The following is a 6,000-nucleotide window of genomic DNA, read 5'->3' as shown; positions in this document are numbered from 1 at the left end:
CATATGACACTGCTGAGTGTCACAAGGGAGGTTATAACTCACAAATATAGTATCTGGTAAGGGATTACCTTCATTCTGATTTACATCATGTGCCTTTCTAACAGGTAAGAGAATAAAAAAACGTTGTGGGAGTGCTTCTTTAAGCCATATTCTTATCCGTTAGGTGAGAATTTAGCTATAATGAGTGTTTATGAGCTGTCAGGAAAAATTTGTTGGGGGTGCCAGGAGTTGGAACCTCACTGATCTGATCTTGATGACTTATTCTGTACATAGGCCATCAATATGTAAGTACTTAAAAACAACCTCCCAAACCTTGGGCTCTCAGAAAAAAGACAGAGAAAGGAAAAACTGAGGGGAGTTTTCAGTTATTGGTTGGAGATTGACTTCACATAATCCAGAACACCAATGTTAATGAAAGAACACAGACTAAATTACACTGAGAACTGAACTTTCAGAAATAAATTCTCTTCATCTAGATAATTAATTAATTTAATTGGATTTTTGCTTCATAGTACTGTTGAGAAAACATGCATCCATCAAGTTCAAACAAGAGGAGGAGGGGTATATGTGAAGTGAGGGTGTGGGAAACCAGAATTTCATAAGCATTAAAAGGGCTTGTCCAGCCTTTACCAAGTGATGGCTTATTCTGAGGATAGGCCATCTCTAACTGATCAGTGGTGGTCCGACACTCTGCACCGACACGATCAACAGTACAGGTGTAGCGCCATTGCTGGAAGTCAGTGGGTAATGGAGCTGCACTCGAACAGCTGATCGGCAGGGGTGCAGGATGTCGGACCACCACTGATCAGTTAGTGATGGCCTATCCTGAGGATATGCTATCACTTACTAAAGGGAGGAATTTTTTTTACTGATGACTTATTCTCTGGATAGGTCATCAGTATCTGTTCGGTGGGGGTCCAACACCTGGGACCCCCGCTGATCAGCTGTTTGAGAAGGTATCGATGCTCACAGTAGAGCTGCAGTCTTCTCTCTGCTCACCAAGCACAGCGCCGTACATTGTATAGCGTCTGTGCTTGATATCGCAACTCAGACCCATGCACAGCAATGGGGCTGATATGCTCCTTGGCCATGTGACAGATGAATATGACATCACAAGGCCTAGACAAAGCGGAGATGAGATTGCTGCGTTACTGTGAGCGTTAGTGCCTTCTCAAACAGCTGATTGGCGGGGGTCTCAAGTGTCCAGAGAATAGGTTATCAGTAGAAAAGTCTCAGAAAATCCATTTATTGTTAGCTTGCATGTAATTGTGCAGGCACAGCTTGGGGGGAGGTTTCAGGAGTTTCCCAAAATTAATACATTTTTTTTTTTTAACATCCAGAAACAGTGCTCCCCTTTGTCTATGAATGTACCTGGCATTGCAGCCCAGCCTCATTCAAATGAATAGCATTAAAGGTATTATCCAATTCCTATAATGCCCTCCAAAATGCCCATGCACCGCATACAGGTAATACTTAACCCGCTCCCTGGCACCTGCATCGCTCCTGATGCCTGCACGGCCACCACTGCATCTCCCCATTGCACGGATCTAAACATACGGCGATGGGGTCAGGGGGGATCAGCCAATAGCAGGCCACAACGGGGAGGAGCCTCCCTTGCGTCACCCGTGATACTAGAGAGGCTCATTTCCGTTGCTGCCTGCTATTAGCTGCTCCCACCCATCACCGTATGTTTTGATTTTCTCCGCGCAACGGGGAGATGCAGCGGTGGCCGTGTGGGCTTCAGGAGCGACGCGGGTGCCGGGGAGCGGGCTAAGTATTACCTGTATACTGGGCACAGACATTTTGGGGGGCTTTATAGGGGTTGGATAACCGCATTAAACTGCAATGACAGAAGCTGTTTCTGGAGGAAAAAAACACAGACCATTTTTCTAACTTCAGCTACCATTTTTTGTGTTACAGCAAAAATGTCTGTGCCATACTTATAAAATTCTGGTTTGCAACTCATTTGCACAACATAATGCCAATAATCCTCATGCTGAGGTTGTGCATCATATAATACTACAGCTAAGTCCTTTTTAGGTAAAAAAAATAGCGTACATGAACCCAAGTGTGAACATGTTGAGTGCAGCACCCATAGATAACAGGTGACCATGCTGCATTGGACACAGGCAGGCATCAGCTATAACGTGCACCGGGTGGTTGATGAAGACGTGCGGCTGCAGACTCAAACAGGTCTTGCTGGGAAAAATTGCCCTATGTAATAGGAGTCCAGCATAATGATATAAAGCTTCACAAGAACTGATCAAGGGGAAAACTGTAGTTATAGAAGTAAATCTGATTGCTATGGGCTCAGTGCGGAAAATTACCTTTAAATCAATATATAGTCATGTCAAGCTGGCAATTCATCCCGGATGTTATACAATACAATTTTTCCAATCTTGAGGATGAGAAAAAAAAGCTGTATTATGGCTCCATGCAACTCACAGATTGTACGGAACCTAACACCAGTGTTTGCATGGGCCTTAACTTTGCTTAGCACTGACCTATTTTAGATTCTAGTGTAAATGAAAGGCATGAATTAAAGGGGTATTTTATTGTTATAATCATATGGTATCACTAGTCTATGTCACTACACTCTGAAGAATTGCGGTTATACGTATAAGGAAGTTGGAAGAAACCAGGAGGACACAGTTTGGTGGTTGCAAAGTCTCATAAGAGTGAACTATCTTGGTGGTCTCAAAGTCTCTACTAGCGTCAACAGGTTTACTGTCGTAAGCCTCCTTCACACGTCCGTGTTACTGCTCAAATCCGTGAAAAAGTGGTCAGTGATGCCTCTGTGAAGATGTCAAAGAAGGATCTGTGTATGGTCCATGTGTCCGTTTTTTGCTGTCTGTGTGTCATCCATGTTTCATGGACACTGTGCATCTGAAAAATAATTTTCAAAGCATCTCTTCCTAATGATCCATGAAACACGGAAGGCATCTATGTTGCATCTTTGGTTTTCACGGACCCATAGACTATAATGGACGTGATGGACAAAATAAAACATGCTTCCGTGCTAAAATCACAGACCCACGGACCGTGGTAAAACACGCATAGGGGTACGTGGGTACACTGACATGTGAATGGGGCTTTATTTGGCAAAAAGAGTCCCATTCATGGCATTCACCCAACTCAATAGGGGACGATAATTTTGCCCTGGAGTCTCATGTTAAGTGGCAGTGATGAAGATGGCTCAGTACTGCTTGGTATAGGCCGTGGCTACTCTCCACATGGTGCACAAATTGTACAGGTATGATAACAAGCTCCCGCTCCTCTCCATGTTGTACACACACATGTTTACAGCCCTCAGATGTGACTCATTTTCCACCAAAGGCTCTCTCTATTGGAGGGCTGCCTCTACACATGTGTCAATCATAGCTTGCTGCTTTTCCAAGGCTGCTAGTTCAAGTGCTGCTGGTATAAGTGAATTGGAGATATTCAGGAGACTAACAGTCTAACTCTGAGTTTTTCCACTGTAGCAGATCTTCAGTGGTGTTTCTGGTGAATACTCAGACACTGTGTTTCAAAAAGAGGTAAGGAATTTGCTAGACACAGGATCTCTATTGTCTGATTGCAAATGAGCATAGGCAAGTAAGGTGTTAATTTGCTGTTGGGGGAGGAGCCTTTTTGGGAGTGTGGGTATATATATCCACACAGTATTAGCTTGCTAATCATAGCTTGCTGCTTTTCCAAGGCTGCTAGTTCAAGTGCTGCTGGTATAAGTGAATTGGAGATATTCAGGAGACTAACAGTCTAACTCTGAGTTTTTCCACTGTAGCAGATCTTCAGTGGTGTTTCTGGTGAATACTCAGACACTGTGTTTCAAAAAGAGGTAAGGAATTTGCTAGACACAGGATCTCTATTGTCTGATTGCAAATGAGCATAGGCAAGTAAGGTGTTAATTTGCTGTTGGGGGAGGAGCCTTTTTGGGAGTGTGGGTATATATATCCACACAGTATTAGCTTGCTAATCATAGCTTGCTGCTTTTCCAAGGCTGCTAGTTCAAGTGCTGCTGGTATAAGTGAATTGGAGATATTCAGGAGACTAACAGTCTAACTCTGAGTTTTTCCACTGTAGCAGATCTTCAGTGGTGTTTCTGGTGAATACTCAGACACTGTGTTTCAAAAAGAGGTAAGGAATTTGCTAGACACAGGATCTCTATTGTCTGATTGCAAATGAGCATAGGCAAGTAAGGTGTTAATTTGCTGTTGGGGGAGGAGCCTTTTTGGGAGTGTGGGTATATATATCCACACAGTATTAGCTTGCTAATCATAGCTTGCTGCTTTTCCAAGGCTGCTAGTTCAAGTGCTGCTGGTATAAGTGAATTGGAGATATTCAGGAGACTAACAGTCTAACTCTGAGTTTTTCCACTGTAGCAGATCTTCAGTGGTGTTTCTGGTGAATACTCAGACACTGTGTTTCAAAAAGAGGTAAGGAATTTGCTAGACACAGGATCTCTATTGTCTGATTGCAAATGAGCATAGGCAAGTAAGGTGTTAATTTGCTGTTGGGGGAGGAGCCTTTTTGGGAGTGTGGGTATATATATCCACACAGTATTAGCTTGCTAATCATAGCTTGCTGCTTTTCCAAGGCTGCTAGTTCAAGTGCTGCTGGTATAAGTGAATTGGAGATATTCAGGAGACTAACAGTCTAACTCTGAGTTTTTCCACTGTAGCAGATCTTCAGTGGTGTTTCTGGTGAATACTCAGACACTGTGTTTCAAAAAGAGGTAAGGAATTTGCTAGACACAGGATCTCTATTGTCTGATTGCAAATGAGCATAGGCAAGTAAGGTGTTAATTTGCTGTTGGGGGAGGAGCCTTTTTGGGAGTGTGGGTATATATATCCACACAGTATTAGCTTGCTAATCATAGCTTGCTGCTTTTCCAAGGCTGCTAGTTCAAGTGCTGCTGGTATAAGTGAATTGGAGATATTCAGGAGACTAACAGTCTAACTCTGAGTTTTTCCACTGTAGCAGATCTTCAGTGGTGTTTCTGGTGAATACTCAGACACTGTGTTTCAAAAAGAGGTAAGGAATTTGCTAGACACAGGATCTCTATTGTCTGATTGCAAATGAGCATAGGCAAGTAAGGTGTTAATTTGCTGTTGGGGGAGGAGCCTTTTTGGGAGTGTGGGTATATATATCCACACAGTATTAGCTTGCTAATCATAGCTTGCTGCTTTTCCAAGGCTGCTAGTTCAAGTGCTGCTGGTATAAGTGAATTGGAGATATTCAGGAGACTAACAGTCTAACTCTGAGTTTTTCCACTGTAGCAGATCTTCAGTGGTGTTTCTGGTGAATACTCAGACACTGTGTTTCAAAAAGAGGTAAGGAATTTGCTAGACACAGGATCTCTATTGTCTGATTGCAAATGAGCATAGGCAAGTAAGGTGTTAATTTGCTGTTGGGGGAGGAGCCTTTTTGGGAGTGTGGGTATATATATCCACACAGTATTAGCTTGCTAATCATAGCTTGCTGCTTTTCCAAGGCTGCTAGTTCAAGTGCTGCTGGTATAAGTGAATTGGAGATATTCAGGAGACTAACAGTCTAACTCTGAGTTTTTCCACTGTAGCAGATCTTCAGTGGTGTTTCTGGTGAATACTCAGACACTGTGTTTCAAAAAGAGGTAAGGAATTTGCTAGACACAGGATCTCTATTGTCTGATTGCAAATGAGCATAGGCAAGTAAGGTGTTAATTTGCTGTTGGGGGAGGAGCCTTTTTGGGAGTGTGGGTATATATATCCACACAGTATTAGCTTGCTAATCATAGCTTGCTGCTTTTCCAAGGCTGCTAGTTCAAGTGCTGCTGGTATAAGTGAATTGGAGATATTCAGGAGACTAACAGTCTAACTCTGAGTTTTTCCACTGTAGCAGATCTTCAGTGGTGTTTCTGGTGAATACTCAGACACTGTGTTTCAAAAAGAGGTAAGGAATTTGCTAGACACAGGATCTCTATTGTCTGATTGCAAATGAGCATAGGCAAGTAAGGTGTTAATT

The sequence above is a fragment of the Bufo bufo genome, chromosome 10 (assembly GCF_905171765.1).
Source record: "Bufo bufo chromosome 10, aBufBuf1.1, whole genome shotgun sequence".
NCBI lineage: Eukaryota > Metazoa > Chordata > Amphibia > Anura > Bufonidae > Bufo > Bufo bufo.
The sequence above is the reverse complement of the archived record's forward strand: the minus strand, read 5'-3'. Positions refer to the sequence as shown.